Here is a 17,527-nt window from a genome sequence, read left to right on the forward strand (position 1 = left end):
TGTGCCTAAAAAACAGAGTGTCAAAATGCATGAGGCAACAACTGTGAGGAGAAATAGATGAATCTACTAGTCATCACCCCTCAGCACCCCTCTATCTGAAATGGACAGATCCAGCAGACAGAAAGTCAGTAAGTAAGGAGGTTCATTGAACTCAAAAACATCATCCGTCAACTGGATATAATTGATAGCTATATACTATTTCATCTAACAATAGCAGAATACACATTCTTCTGGAGCTCACATGGAACATGAATCAAGATAGACCATATTCTGGGCCATAAAACAAACCTTAACAAATTTAAGACTAGAAGTGTCCACTCTCATACTACAATGGAATTAAGCTAAAAATCAGTACCAGGAAGATGACTGGAAAATTCCAAAATATGTGGAGATTAAACATACTTCTGGGGCTCCTGGGTGGCTCAGTCAGTTGAGCGTCCAGCTCTTGATATTGGTCATGATCTCAGGGTTGTGGGATCGAGCCCCAAGCTAGCTCCATGCTGAGTATGGAGCCTGCTTAAGAATCTCTCCCCATCTGTTCCTTCCCTGCACACATGCATCTCTCAATCTCTCTCTCTCTCTCTCTCTCTCTCTCTCTCTCTCTCTCTCTCAAATTAAACAAAACAAAACAACCCTCCATACTTCTAAATAACACATGGGTCAAAGATGGAATATAAAGTGAAATTTTAAAATAGTTCACAATAAGTGAAACTAAATATACAGTGTATCAGAATACACACTTGTTAGAGATGCAGTGAAAGCAGCGCTTAGAAATGCATTGAATGCATATATTAGAAAAGAAGAAAGATCTAAAGTCAGTCATTTAAGTTTCTATCTTAGGAAACTAGAAAAAGAATAGCATGTTAAATCCAAAGTAAGAAGAAGAAAAGAAATAATAAAGCAGAAATCAATGAAATAAAAAAAAATAGGAAATCAATAGAGCAAATCAATGAAACCAAAAGCTTGTTCTTTGAAAAGATTAATAAAATCAGTAAGTCTTTAGCCAGGCTAATTACAAAAGAAAAAATAGAAATTACAAAGATCAGAAATGAAAGAGGGGGCATCACAACAGATCCCATGGAAATTAAAAAGATAGTAAAAGAATAATGTAAACGGTTCAATGCCCACAAATTTAATAACTTAGATGAAATGGATTAATTCTCTGAAAGACCTAAGCTGCCAAAATTCACCCAAGAAAAAAAACAGACAATCTGAGTGGGTCTGTATCTATTAAAGAAACTGAATCAACAACAACTTTCCAAAACATAAAGTACCCAGATGAATTCTATCAAACATTTAAGGAAGAATTTATACCAATGCTCTCCAATCTCTTTCAGAGAATGGAAACAGAGGGAATACTTCCTAAGTCATTCTATGAGGCCAGCATTATCCTAAGACCAAAACCGGACAAAGACCTTATAAGAGAAAAAATTATAGACCAACACCTCTGGTAAACATAGATGCAAAAACCTCAACAAAGTATTAGCAAATTAAATTCAACGATGTGCAAAGAGAATTATACACCATGACCCAGGTATGCAAAGCCAGTTCAGTATTCAAAAAGCAAGTAAGGTAATTCATCACATCAATAGGCTAAAAAAGAAAATTCACATGATCATATCAATAGATGCAGAAAGAGTGTTTGAGAAAATACAACACCTATTCCCTCAGTAAACTAGAAATAGAGGGAAATTTCTTCCATTTGATAAAGAATATTTGCCAAAATCTACAGCTAACATCATAGTTAATGGTGAGAAACTTGGGGCTTTCCCACTAAGATCACGAACAAGGGAAGAGTGTCCCCTCTCACCACTCCTCTTCAATGTGGTACTGTATGTACTAGTGTACCGTTTAAATGTTTGGGTCTCCCCAAAACTCATATTTGATATCCCAACCCCCAAAGCTGATGGTATTCATAGATGGTGGGCCTTTAGTAAGTGACTGGGTCATGAAGGTGGAGGCCTAATGCATGGGATTATTGCTCTCTAACCCCTTCCACCATGTGAGGCTATAATAAGAAGTCCATAATCTGGAGGAGTGCCTGGTCACCAGACCATGCTGGTCACATGATCTCAGACTTCCTGCTCTGGAACTGTGAGAAATACATTTCTGTTGTTTATAAGCTACCCAGTCTGTGGCATTTTGTTCACAGCCCAACAAGAAAAGAAAAATCAAAGGTATACAGATTGGAAAGGAAGAGATGAAATGGATTGGCTTTACACATAAAATGTATTTTTTGGATTCTTCTGAAAGAAAATTTGCATTAAGCAATTGACATATTTTTATTTTTAATTTTTCAGTAACTTTTTTTTACACACTTCTCATTAGAATAAGGGAAATGTTTACTTACATAATCATGTTCTCTGTGAGTATAAGAATTTTAACATCCCTCCCCTTTTCTTATAACAGCTTTATTGGTGTATAATTCATATACAGTTCATTTTTTGAAGTGTACATTCAGTGGTTTTTAGTATATTCATGGGTATGTGCAAGCTATCACCACTGTCAATTTTAGAACAATTTTACTAGAATGGTTAATTAAACTTTCATTCTTATAACTTCTTTTAAACCATTTTAACTATTTTTAAATTTTTATTTATTTTGGGGGGGGGAGGGGAGGGCAGAGAGAGGGAGAGAAAGAATCCCAAGCAGAGATCGAGCAGGGCTTGATCTCACGAACCATGAGATCATGACCTGAGCCGAAATCAAGAGTCGGATGCTTAACCCACTGAGCCACCCAGATGCCCCTTAACCATTTTCAAGTGTACAGTTCAATGGCATTAATTACATTCACGGTGCTGTGCGACCATCACCACTGTCTATTCTCTGAACTTTTCATCATCCCAAACAGAAACTACCCATTAGACAATAACTTCCCATTCTTCCCAGCTCCTGGCAACCACCATTCTGCTTTCTGTCTCTTTGAGTCTGACCATTCCGAGTACTTGATGGAAGTAGAATCATTCATTATTTGTCCTTCTATCTGGCTTATTTTCATTTAGCTTAATGCCTTTAAGATTCATCTCTTTTGTAGCATGTCAGTGTTTTCTTCCTTTTCAAGGCTCAGTAATGTTCCAGTGTGTGTGTGTGTGTGTGTGTGTGTGTGTGTGTGTGTGTGTGTGTGTCCCACATTCTGTTTATGTATCCATCTGTCAACAGACATTCAGGTTGTTTCTACCTTAGAACCATTGTGAATAATACTGCTATGAATATTGGTATAGAAATATCTGCTTGAGTTCTGCTTTTAGTTATTTTGGATGTGTACCCAGAAGTATAATTGCTCGGTCATATGGTAATTTGATTTTTAATTTTGCGTGGAATTTCTGTACTATTTTCCACACTGGCTGTGCCAGTATACATTTCCACCAATTATACACGAGGGCTCCGCATCCTCACCAATACTTGTTATTTTTCATTTTTATGATAATAGTCATCCTAATGGGTGTGAAGTGGTATCTCATTGTGGTTTTGATTTGCTCACCCAGTGAGCATCTTTTCATGCACTTATGAGCCATTTATATAACTTCTTTTGAGAAATGTCTATTCAACGTTTTTGCATGTTTTTAACTTGGGTTGTTTTAGTTGTTTAGTTGTACTTTATACAGTCTGGATGTTAATCTCTTATCAGATATATGGTTGGCGAACATTTTCTCCCATTCTGTGGGTTGTCTTTTACTTTCTTGATAGCATCTTTGCTTCACAAAAGTTTTAACTTCAATGATGTCCAGTTTATGAATTTTTTTGGTTGTTTCCTCTGCCTTTGGGGTCATATCCGTGTAATCATTGCCAAATCCAATACGGGTGAAGATTTTCCCCTGCTTTCATCTACAGGTTTTTATAGTCTGAGCTCTTATATTTAGGTCTTTGATTCCTTTTGATTTAATTTTTGTGTATGGTACAAGATAAGGATCCAACTTCACTCTTGTACATGGATAGCTAGGTTTCCCAGGACTATTCGTTGAGAAGATTGTCCTTTCTGCATTCAGTGCCCTTGGCACCCTTGTCAAAAATCAGCTGACCATGTGTGAGGGTTTATTTCTGTGCTTTCCATTTTATTCCATCGGTCTGTCTGTCCCTATGCCGGTACCACAGTGTTTTGATTATGATAACTTTGTCATAAGTTTTGAATTCGGGAAGTATGAGTCCTGTAGGTTTGTTCTTTTTCAAGATTGTTTTGGCTATTCAGGGCCCTTTGAGATTCCACATGAATTTTAGGGTGGGTTTTCTGTTTCTGCAAAAAAAACACCAGTGGAATCTTGGTAAGGATTAGATTGAAGGTGTACATCGCTTTGATACTAATTTGCTAGGGCTGTTGTAGCAAAATACCATAAACTGGATGACTTCAACAACAGAAATGTATTGTCTAACGGTTTCTGGAGGCTAGAAGTGTGACATCAAGATGTTGGCAGGATTGACTCCTTCTGAGGGTTGTGAAAGAGAATGATGCTTCTCTCTTATCTTATGGTGGGTTGTTGGCCAGTTTTGGTATTCCTTGGCTCCTGCTGCATCACTCTGATATCTGTATTTATCTCCAAATGGTGTTTATGCTCTGTGTGTATCTGTCTCTCTGTCCACATTTCCACTTTTTATAAGGACATTAGTCATACTGGATTAGTGGCTCATCCTACTCCCATATGACTTTATCAGGTTAGTCATTACAGTTGCAACAACCGTATTTCAAACAAGATCACATTCTGAGTTTAGGGGGTTAGGACTTCAATATACGAATGGTGGGGGGAGGGTACAATCCAAGCTATAATAGGTAGAGTTATCACCTTAACAATAGTAAGTCTTCCAGTCCATGAACATGGGATGTCTTTCCACTTATTTATGTCTTTAATTTCTTTCATCAGTGTTTTGTAGTTTTTAGCACACAGGTTTTTGCTTAAATATATTCCTAAGTATTTTATTCTTTTTGATGTTACTGTAAATGGAATTATTCTTAAAATTTTCTTTTCAGATTGTTCATTGTTATTGATAGAAATGCAACTGATTTTTGTGTGTTGATTTCGTATCCTGCACCATCGTTGATTTCCTTTATTAGCTTCTGACAGTTTTATTTGTGGTATTTTAGGGTTTTCTACATGTCATCATGTCACAGCAAACAGATAATTTTACTTCTTCCTTTCTAATTTGCATCTCTTTTATTTTTCTTGCCTAGATCTCTGGCTGGAACAACCAATCCTATGTTGAATACAGGTGGTAAAAGAGGGCATCCTTGTTTTGTTCCTGATCTTAGGGGAAAATCTTTGTCCTTCACCATTGAATACGATATTAGCTCTGGGTTTTCATACGTGACCTTCATCACGTTGAGGAATTTTTCTTCTATTCTTAGTTTTCTGATTATTGATATTGTTATAGGATGTTGAATTTTACCCAATGCGTTTTCTGTTTCAGTTGTAATAATTACGTAGCCCTTTATCCTTTATTCTATTAATGTGATGTATAACTTTGTTTTTTGTTTTTCGGAGTTTTTTTGAGTATAGTTGACGCAAAATATTACATTAGTTTCAGGTGTACAACATAGTGATTCAGCAAGTCCACATATCATACTATGCTCACTCCAAGTGTAGCTACCATCTGTCACCATGCTATTACACTCCCATTGAGTATATGTCCTGTCCTGTACGTTTTGTTCCTGTGACTTATTTATTCCATACCTGGAAGCCTGTGTCTCCCACTTCCCTTCACCCATGTTACCCATCCCTCTCCTCCCCCGGCAACCATCAGTTTGCTCTCTATATTTATAGGTCTAATTCTACTTTTTGTTTGTTTGTTTTCTTTTGTTTCTTAGAGTCCACATATAAGTGAAATCGCATGGTATTTGCCTTTCTCTGTCTGACTTACTTGACTTAGCATGATACCTTCTAGGTCCGTCCATGTTGTTGCAAATGGCAAGATCTTATCCTTTTTTATGGCTGAGTAATATTCCACTATGTGTGTGTATACATATATTATATATATGTATCACGTGTATATATATTAAATATATACATATATATGTGTGTGTGTATGTGTGTGTGTGTATAATCTTTATCCATCCATCTATTGACAGAACTTGTGCTGAATTAGTGTCTTTGTTTTCTTTGGGTAATACCCAATAGTGGAATTACTGCAATGATGTGGTGTATAACTTTGATTGATTTTTATATGTTGAACCAGTCTGGCACTCCTGGAATAAATCCCATTTGGTCATGATGTGTAATCCTTTTAATATGTTAATGAATTTGTTAACCACTACATTTTACTGTCTCTCATTTTCCTAAGTACCTTAATCCTTTCCTTGCCAATTTCTTAGCAAACAGACAATTCTCTTGTTACACAAATTGTTCTATAATGTAGAAAACCACTAAGCATCACCCAGTTTCATTATAGGAAGGAAATAAATATAACTCTGTTAATAATACCCAACAAAACACCAAAAAGGGAAACTCTGGAATGTCCATATCCATATGAGATATGAATTATCTCCTATCTAATTATTAACTGTTTAGGAAGCATTTATTGAGCTTTTAGTATGTTTAAGATGTTTGACTGTCAAAGTTATTCTGAAGGTGTTTACAAGTATGGAAAAGAAACAAATAAATAAGCTAAATAAATAAATAACTACCAAAGAGTTCGATGTAATAATATGATAGATATGTCCGTCGATGCTACCTAATTACATCTAACTGAAAAAGAGGATGAGGTTAGCCTTCAAAAAGCGTGTTACTCTTAAACTGCCTTGAATGATGAGTAGAGTCAGCCAGGAAAAAGGAGAGGACTGTTCCACACAGAAGGACTATCAAGCACAATGGTGCTATGGAAAAGCATAATGATTGGGAAAGCACAAAGATTTCCGAGATGGGAGATCTGTACAGGAAAGTGTTACAAAATGACATTTTTGAGATAGGTGGGGCCCAGTTCATAAAGGATTTTGTGGGCTTGGTTAAGCCCACGAATGGTTTGTTTTTTTTAAGACCCCAGGAATCATTGAAAGATTTTAGAGTCATGTGAGCAAATTTTTATTTTAGAAGGATCATCCTAGCAAGGACTGTGGCTTGAAGGTTGGAATGGGAAGAGGGGGAAAGGAGACTGCAGGCAAAAAGACAGCAAATATTAATCCTGTATTAATTGAGGCCAGAAATGATGAGGGTCTGCACTTAAGCAGTGGCAGTGGGAATGGAAGAAGAGAGACAGATTTCAGAAGTGTTTCCTATGTACAATCAAAGGGTGTTGACGATCAGATAGGACTGTGAATATGGGCCCTCTGAACTGGCTCGGGGATGAAATTGGAAAGACAGTGATCAGGGGCGCCTGGCTGGCTCAGTCGGAGGGAGCATGCCACTCTTGATCTTGGGGTCGTGGGTTCAAGCCCACATGGGGTGTAGAGATTACTTAAATAAATAAAACTAAAAAAAAAAAAGTGAAGGACAGTGATCAGAGAATCAATAGAACGCAGCAACGAGAAGGAGGAGGAGTAGGTGACATGTCCTGAAGGAACAAAAAACTTAATGGAGTAGGAGTTTTTAACAGGATGAAGCAAGGACGCTCCCAGGCCACGCCGGGATGTAGGGCGCTTTGTAAGACACTGCGATGCTTGGTCTCTTCACCAAGCTGGTTTCATGGCGGCAGGGAGAGGAGGCTGAGGAAGGATGGGGGCGGGGGGACTGTTTCAGTTTAGAAGAGGCCAAAATAAATAAATAAATAAGAACAAATGAAGCACACAAACTTTGACTAGAGTTTGGGTTGGAAAAACTAAGTGGCAATGATGATACAGCTGGAGAGATCTGAAAATTGAAATAGCTGTTAGACGATTTTAGTGAATTCTTGCTCCTTTTTAAGAACGTCACAATTACATGGGGGTTATGTGGGAGAATTGTCCTTATTTTTAGGAAATGCATGCCGAAGCATTTGGGGATGAGGTACTGTCATGTCTCAATGTATTTAGGGACAGAGACAGAAGGAGGAAGCCACACATGGAAAAATATTAGCCATTGTTCAATGCACGTGGCGGGTATAGAGTTGCTTACGGTGCTGAGCTCTCAGCTTTGCTTTTCTTTAAAGTTTTTATTTTAATTCCAGTTAGTTAAAATACAGTGTAATATTAGTTTCAGGTGTACAGCATAGTGATCTATCACCTGATGCTCATCACAAGTGCCCCTCCTGAATCCCCATCACCTGTTTCACCCATCCCCCACCCCCACCCCAAGCTCGCACCTTTTCTGTATGTTTGACATTTTTCTTAATCAAAGGAGTTGGAAAAAACATGACGGGCTAGGAGCAAGGGGCTGCAAGCAGCAAGGGGAGCAAAATATTGCTAATATTCCTTAAATCCCTGAGATAGTTGACCAGGAGAATGAGCGACACACTCTCAAAGGACTTAGGTGATCTACCTTAGGGGAGTGATTCCCAGCCTTTAACACTTACAAACATGAGCATGGAATATAATATTTGTATAGGCTACTGGGGTAAACAGCTAGGGGAAATTTGAGGCCTGATGAACATGGGGCCTAATGAAAAAAAAAATCATTGCCTTTCCTGTATTATTTTTATAAGAAAATAAAACACAGAGTATTAGGAAATTTGTAAATGATGAATTTGTATATATAAATGTTCCAAATATATTTAAAAATTTTATTAAAAAATTTTTTAAATGTTTATTTACTTTTTGAGAGAGACAGAGCACAAGTGGTGGAGGGGCAGAGAGAGGGGGAGACACAGAATCAGAAGCAGGCTGCAGGCTCTGAGCTGTCGACACAGAGCCCAACCCAGGGCTCGAACTCACAGACTGGGAGATCATGACCTGAGCCGAAGTCGGATGCTCAACTAACTGAGCCACCCAGACGCCCTATATATTTAAAAATTTTAATGAAGAACTTCAGCTTGCTTCCCAGAATACTTTTTATTTCTTTATTTTTATTTTATTTTTTAAAGTAAGCTCTACACCCAAAGTGGGGCTTGAATTCAGGACCCTGAGATTGAGAGCTCCATGCCAACTGAGCCAGCCAGACACCTGCCCTCCAGAATATCAGATTTTATGCTTCAATTTTTGATAGTTTACCACCAATGAGAAAAAATGTAAAAGCATCTTTCTCAACCATTAAAAAATTCTAACAGTTGGGGACACCTGGGTGGCTCAGTCCATTAAGCATCCAACTTCGGCTCAGGTCGTGATTTTGTGGATTGTGGGTTCGAGCCCCACGTTGGGCTCTGTACTAACAGCTCAGAGCCTGGAGCCTGCTTCCGATTCTGTGTCTCCCCCTCTCTCTGCCCCTGCCCTGCTCAGGCTCTGTCTTTCTCTGTCTCTCAATAATAAATTAATGTTAAAAAAATTAAAAAATATTCTAACAGTTGAAATTATATTTATATAATCTAAAAATGTATTCTTTAATTGGCAAATATAATTTAGACAATTTAAAAAAAAAATTTTTTTTCAACGTTTATTTATTTTTGGGACAGAGAGAGACAGAGCATGAACGGGGGAGGGGCAGAGAGAGAGGGAGACACAGAATCGGAAACAGGCTCCAGGCTCCGAGCCATCAGCCCAGAGCCCGACGTGGGGCTCGAACTCACGGACCGCGAGATCGTGACCTGGCTGAAGTCGGACGCTTAACCGACTGCGCCACCTAGGCGCCCCGAAAAAAAAAAATGTTTTTTAGTGTTTATTTCTGAGAGAGAGAGAGAGAGAGAGAGAGAGAGAGAGAGAGCAGGCGGGGGAGGGGCAGAGAGAGAGAGGGAGACCCAGAATCCAAAGCAGGCTCCAGGCTCTGAGCTGTCAGCACAGAGCCCGACGCCGGGCTGGAACCCACAAACGGTGAGATCACGACCTGAGCCGAAGTCAGACGCTTAACCGACTGAGCCACTCAGGCACCCCTGGTATATGGTTTCTGAAATGAGAGCCCATGTGGTAGATCACCTCCTTGGTGATGTGGGGCAGTGGGTATCTGCTGGCATTTGTTGTGCTTGCCACCCGTGGGAAGGGACATGCCATCAGCTCCTGTGCTCCCCTGAACCTCCTTTGGGAAGCCCTGGAATAGAAAGATGTGCTCAGCTGCCGGCCTCATCTGGCCACAGCGAAGGACGAGAGGATCAGTATTTTTGGTGACCGTTATCCGTTCACATGTTGCCAGTGGCCAGTAGGTGAGGATTCCTGAGTTAGGGAAGTCCCAGAGTTCAATTCAGGCATTAATTATTCCCGACAGGTGATGATTGGAGAAAGGAGATTACATGATCAGGTACTTTGGAAAACGCTGCGTTAAGGTGAACAGGTTTCTTTGCTGTAGAACATCCTAAAGACTTTAATATAGTAACACACATCACGTATTTCCAAGAGGAGACTGTAGTATTCAAAGGTTCCCGGAAATACTGATCACTGAAGTCATTTATTGAGAAGCATCTTGAGGAATGGGTGTGAAAAAGTGTGCTGCAGAAAATTTAGAAAATATTGAAAAGAAGGTGTTAAAAGTTAGTACCCCCTTTTCTTTTTTTTTCAGTTTATTTATTTTGAGAGAGAGAGTGAGTGAGGCCAGGGCAGAGAGAGAGGGAGAGAGACAGAATCCTAAGCAGGCTCCACGCTCTCAGTGCCGACCCCAACGCGGGGCTTGATCTTCCGAACCATGAGATCGTGACCTGGGTGGAAATCAAGAGTCAGGCGCTTAACTGACTGAGCCCCCAGGTGCCCCAGTGCCTGTTGTTTATATGTAAGCTTAGAGAAATCGAGGAATGCTGCCTTCAGCTGTAGGTAACTCCTGTTTCAGGACACAAGTCAGCATGAACTTTGCTGGTCAAAGACTAGTGCTCGAATCTATTAAATAATAATATTGCTTCGGGGCGGCTGGGTGGCTCAGTCGGTTAAACATCTGACTTCGGCTCAGGTCATGATCTCACCGTTTGTGGGTTCAAGCCCTACATGGGGCTGTCTGTTGTCAGCACAGAGCCTGCTTGGGATTCTCTGTCTTCCTCCCTCTCTGCCCCTCCCCCACTTGCACGTGCCCGCATGTGCCCTCTCTCTCTGTCTCTCTCTCAAAAATAAGTAAACTTAAAAACATAATTTTTTAAAAACCAAAAATCATCACCAGCACTTGATGCATTGAAGTTGTTTTGGTAGCTGCTTAGTGTGATAAGTCATGAAGAGGAACTAAAAAGTATAAATTTTAGAAAGAAGAGACAAAATGTGAGATCAGAAAATATAACCAACTGGAAAGCGATTATAATTAATAAAAGTTTCAGGAAATAGATGCACATAACATAAGTAGCAGCAATAAGACACTCAACATTTACCTCAACTCCCAAAAATTACAGGGTTTTAAAAAATGATTCCCACGTGGGGCGCCTGGGTGGCTCAGTCTGTTAAGCATCCGACTCTTGATTTTGGCTCAGGTCATTTTCTTCCAGTTCCTGGGATCAACCCCTGCATGGGACTCTGCCTGACAGTGGAGAGTCTGCTTAGGATTCTCTCTCTCCCTCTCTCTCTTCCCCTCCCCTGCTCACACTCTCCCTCTCCAAATAAATAAGTTAATAAAAAAAAAATTCTCACTTGAAATCTTCAAAACCCATAAAAATACTCAGGCATAGTCTTCTTGGAGAATTGTATATGACTTATAGGAGGAAAACTATAATGTGGAATATTTAATTTAGAGATAGAAAAGGGATGTATAACTAATATATATCGCTTAGATGTGAAAACTACATATTTAAAAATCTTCATTCTTTCTCACTGTGTAGCTTCATTGCAATAGCAGTACAACTCCCAGTGGTATTTATTTGGCCTTTCTAAACTTTATTTGAATTTCTAAATTTCTTTTGGAAGAATAAACTGGGGAACATATCAATGAACATTCCTAAAAAGAAGACCAATACAGTGGCAATAAATAAATTAGTATGCTAATTGCATAAGACTAGACATACAAATCAGAATAGAATCAGTAGAATACACAGTCAATAGAAGTAGTCTCCATCACATAGGACACTAGATCACATTGTGAAGTAGGAGGAAATAAATCAAATGCTTAGAAAATTAGAAATTACTAAACTAAGATTAGAAGCTAGTCTGTCACTTTGAATCAAGTCAAAATAAATGTCATATGTATGAAAGCGTAAAATGTATTTTTAAATTGTAGAAAAAAATTGAATTGAGTATTCACCAAATCTCCAGAACAAGGTGATTTTCTCTCTCCTTCTTGGTCCTTTCAAAGGATAAGTTCCTCCCTCCCCTCCCCTCCCCTTCCCATTGTAATTATAAGTTTTCTTCACACCCATTGTATTGTCTTGCATACACACTGGGGTGCATATATCCTTTATTTAGACATCGATTAAAAGTTAGAATAATTCCCCAACAAAGAATGTTTGGATAGTACAAAAATCATTTATACTTGGCTTAGGGATGTGACAGCAGTACACTATAAGACCAGATATCACCATAGAAGTGTCTGTCTGGCGTTGAGATAGGCTGCCTGTGGGCGGTTCTCTGTCTTGCAGAGCTCATCAGGCAAAGTCTGGAGAAGGGCACATTGTCCGCGTTGTAGGAAGTATTCACAACTCCAGTCAGGAGTTGGACTGAACCTCCAATATTCCTCCCGAGTGTCCAACCCAGGACCAGCCAGATATGAGGGGCATAGGGTGAGGTATGAGGGCAAGTGTGTGGTGTTTCCGTGCCCTCCCCGGATTGGCCTCTCTGCCAGGACCTCCATATATGCACCAACCAGGAAGCTCCTCAGAGGATAAGTTTCAAAAATTTAAAGTAGGAAAAGAAAACTCATCTGCTGTGACTACCTAAAAATAAAAGATAATATAATTTTTCAGTGACCTTAAAGTTAATGTCATGATAAAAACACTCAATAGTAGGTTTAGAAGGAACAAGACTCAACATAATAAAGGCTGTCTATGAAAAACTCAAAGCTAATATCATCCCCAATGGGGAAAAACTGAGCACTTTTCCTCTACAGTCAGGGACAAGACAGGGGTGTCCACTTTCACTGCTGTTATTTAACATAGTGCTGGAAGACCTAGCCACTGTGATCAGACAACAAAAGAAATAAAAGGCATCTAAATCAGCAAGAAAGAAGTCAAACTTTCACTATTTGCAGATGACATGATACTCTATATAGAAAACCCTACAGACTGCATGAAAAAACTCCTGGAACTGGTAGTTGAATTCAGCAAATTTGCAGGCTACAAAATCAATGTACAGAAATCAGTGGCATTTCTATAAACCAATAATGAAATAGCAGAAAGAGAAATTAAGAAAAGAGGCCCATTTACAATTGCACCAAAACCAATAAGATGCCTAGGAATAAATCCTAACCAAAGAGGTGAGACCTGGACTCCAAAAACTACAAAACATTGATGAAAGAAATTGAAGAGGACGCAAAGGAATGGAGAGACATTCCATGCTCATGGAAGAACAAATATGGCTACAATGTGTTTTTTTATGGAACCACAAAAGTCCCCAAATAGCCAGACCAACCTGAAAAAGCAAAGCAAAGCTGGAGGCATCACAAATCCAAACTTCAAGCTGTATTACAAAGCTGTAGTCCTCAAAACAGTATGGTACTGGGACAGAAACAGACACATGAAACAGAGTAGAAAACCCAGAAACAACCCCGCAACTTTATGGTGAATTAATCTTCGACAAAGCAAGAGAATATCCAATGGGAAAAAGACAGTCTCCTTCAACAAATGTTGGGAAAACTGGAAAGGAGCATGCAAAAGAATGAAACTGGACCACCTTCTTACACCATACACACAAATAAATTCAAAATGCATGAAAGACCTAAATGGGAGACCTGAAATCATAAACATTTTAGAGGAGAACACACTTAGTAGCCTCTTTGACATTGGCCACAGCAACTTCTTCTAAATATCCCTCTTAAGGCAAGGGAAACAAAAGCAAAAATGAACTATTGTCAAGAGAAGAAGCTTCTGCACAGCAAAAGAAACAATCAACAAAACTAAAAGCAACCTGTGGAATGGGAGAAGATATTTGCAAATGACATATCTGATAAAGGGTTAGTACCTCAAAAATATAAAGAACTTATAAAATTCAACACTCAAAAAATGGATAATCCAATTAAAAATGGACAAAAAACATGAACAGACATTTCTCCAAAGAAGACACGCAGATGGCCAACACGCACTTGAAATGATGCTGCACATCACTCATCACCAGGGAAATACAAGCCAGAAGTTCAATGAGGTATCACCTTACACCTGTCAGAATGGCTAAAATCAACAACACAAGAAACAGCAGGTGTTGGAGAGGATGTGGAGAAGGGGGAACCTTCTGGACTGTTGATGGGAATGCAAACTGGTGCAACCACTGTGGGAAACATGGAGGTTTCTCAGAAAGTTAAAACTAGAACTACGCTACGATCCAGCAATCACACTGATAGATATTTACCCGAAGAATACAAAAATACTAATTCAAAGGGATACATGTACTCTGATTAATAGCAGTATTACCTATAACAGCCAAATTATGGAAACAGCCCAAGTGTCCATTGACTGGGGAATGGATAAGGAAGATGTGGTATATCTATACAATGGAATTTACTCAGACATAAAAGGAATGAAATCTTGCCATTTGCAATGACATGGATGGAGCTAGAGAGTTCTATGCTAAGTGAAATAAGTCAGAGAAAGACAAATACCCTATGATTTCATTCATATGTGGAATTCAAGAAACAGAACAAAGGAGCAAAGGGAGAAAAAAGAGAGGCAAACCAAGAAACAGACTCTTAGCTATAGAGAACAAATTGATGGTCCCCAGAAGGAAGTGGGCGGGGGATGGGTAAAATAAGTGATGGGGATTAAGTCATCACCTGTTGTGATGACCATGGGGTGATGTATGGAAGTGCCGAATCACTAAATTGTACGCCTGAAACTATATTACACTGTACGTTAACTAACTGGAATTTGAATAAGAACTTAAAAAAATTAATAACATGACCTTAAACTTAGAAAGCAGACATCAGTTTTCTGCACTGGCAGTGTTACAACCAGTGAGACTTTCCCAAGACATTATTATGACTAATTAGACCCTTCCCAATGTCCCACACAAATTCAGCTGTCGCAACTCACTGTATTTCAGTGAGATAATAAGACAAACTCACAAAGATGAAATGGACAAAGCCGTTCACCAAAGAATAACTATAACAATGGAAAATTGGAAACAGCCGAAATGCCTACACTTAGAGGGTTGGTTAAATAAATTATGATAAATCTCTATAATGGTATACCAAGCAGTCACTAGAAATGATAATGTAATAAACATATTTTTGAAATGCAGGATGCTCACAATTTATTGTTGAGTGCAAGTTAGATTAGAGGACAACAAGAGAGTAGCTAACCCCACGTGGTAGGATTCAAAGTGATTTTTACCTAATCTAAACTTTCTTCCGTATCCTTTTTTTCTTCCAATAATCTGGTATGCTATGGATGGTCAGCAAGGATGTGAAGCTCGTTCTATTTTAGAAAAACAAATGCAAACAACTGACCTGGAATTTTTTTTTGCAGTAATTATGACACAAGGTTAAGTCTTCATTATTTAAAGAGCACCTACAAAACTTGCCAAGAAAAAACGGGAGATCCTAGAGGAGTGAGCAGACAACAAGAACCGATCGTTCACAGCAGGTCCGCTTGTGATCAAAGGAGAGTAAATTTAAATAATCAGATGACATTTTTTTGTTTTTTGCTTGTGAAGTTAGCAAATGTGGTTCACTGCCATGTTTTTTATAATACAGAAAAATTAATATCAGTAAGTTGTGGCATATTCCTTTGGTAGTGTTAAAAATGGAAGGTTAGGTAGGTTATGTTGTAGCCTGGAAAGGTATAACGTTTGAGTGAAGGAATTAAGAGTTACGGTTCTTAACTAAGGAGTACTAGCAATTAGAGTGTGGGAGAGAGCAACCCCTGTGAACTTTGGTTGATACCTTGCTGGTTATAAATGTGGATACAGCATCTGACACAAACCTAGTACGTAGTGTTGTATTCAGTAAGTTTTCGTTGAGCGAAAGGATGGTATATGAAATACAGTATACTAAAGGTTGTGTGCGAAGAAAGATTGGATGAAAATCTAGCAAAATGATTCGTGGTTATGTTAGGGTAAAGGGAATATGAGTAAATTCCCCCTCCCCCCATTTTCTATAATTTGATGGTATTCTGTTTATAATTAAAATAATTATATAAACTCAATCTCTCCCTTTCTAGGTGTCCTAGTTTTACTTAGTATCTAAAAAATAAAATTTGAGACTTCACTGCATTTTCCCCCTTTAGGCTTCCACTCAGCCAGACACGTTGGAGTCAACCTCAATTCTTATCTTTTTCTCTGCACCTAACACCAAACCTTATCAGCGAGTCCTGTTTGCTGTGCCCTTTAGAATATATCCAGAATCCTGTCATTTCTCACTGTCTCCAACTGCTTCCATTTTTATCCCTGCCATCATCAGTCTCCCTCTAGAATATTGCAATAACCTCCTAAGTAGTCTCTCTTTCCACCCTTGTCCCTTTCCAGGACATCCTTTAAGGGGAGTCTGGGTGGCTCAGTTGGTTAAGCGTCCGACTTCAGCTCAGGTCAAGATCTCATGGTTCGTGACTTCGAACCCCGCGTCGGGCTCTGTGCTGACAGCTCGGAGCCTGGAGCCTGCTTGGGATTCTGTGTCTCCTTCTCTCTCTGCCCCTCCCCCGCTCATGCTCTTGTCTCTGTCTCTCAAAAATGAATAAACATTAAAAAAATATTTTTGGGGGCGCCTGGGTGGCGCAGTCGGTTGAGCGTCCGACTTCAGCCAGGTCACGATCTCGCGGTCCGTGAGTTCGAGCCCTGCGTCAGGCTCTGGGCTGATGGCTCGGAGCCTGGAGCCTGTTTCTGATTCTGTGTCTCCCTCTCTCTCTGCCCCTCCCCCGTTCATGCTCTGTCTCTCTCTGTCCCAAAAATAAATAAAAAACGTTGAAAAAAAATATTTTTTAATTATTTATTTTGAGAGAGAGAGTGATCAGGGAAGGGCAGAGAGAGAGGGACAGAGAGAATCCCAGGCAGGTTCTGCACTGTCAGCACATAGCCCAGTGCAGGACTGAAACCTACAAACGGTGAGATCATGACCTGAGCTGAAACCAAGAATCAGACGCTTGACTAACTGAGCCACCCAGGTGTCCTTTTCCAGTATATTCTTTTATTATTATTATTATTATTATTTTTTAACATTTATTTATTTTTGAGAGACAGAGTGTGAGCAGGGGAGGGGCACAGAGAGAAGGAGACACAGAATCCGAAGCAGGCTCCAGGCTCCGAGCTGTCAGCACAGAGCCTGAGTGGGGCTTGAACCTACGAACTGTGAGATCATGACCTGAGCTGAAATCAGATGCTTAACCGACTGGGCCACCCAGGCCCCCCTTTCCAGTATATTCTTAACATCGTAGCTGAAGTGAATATAAGCCAGGCTATGTCACAGCACTGCTTAGAACCCTCCAGTGATCCATCATCTCATTTAAAGTAAAAAACAAAACCCTTAAAGCAGCATGCAGGTATAGAACGCGTCTTCTGCCCCCAAAT

The 17,527-nt window shown here is 39.4% G+C and overlaps 1 protein-coding gene across 1 annotated transcript in view; it reads left to right on the forward strand.

Moving 5' to 3' along the window:
• Window positions 1–17,527, forward strand: part of DRC8 (dynein regulatory complex subunit 8) — a 131,248-nt gene that overhangs the window by 45,359 nt on the left and 68,362 nt on the right. The window lies entirely within an intron of this gene.

This window comes from Puma concolor, chromosome E4 (genome assembly GCF_028749965.1).
Source record: "Puma concolor isolate L17-30 chromosome E4, mPumCon1.1.hap2, whole genome shotgun sequence".
NCBI classification, from domain to species: domain Eukaryota; kingdom Metazoa; phylum Chordata; class Mammalia; order Carnivora; family Felidae; genus Puma; species Puma concolor.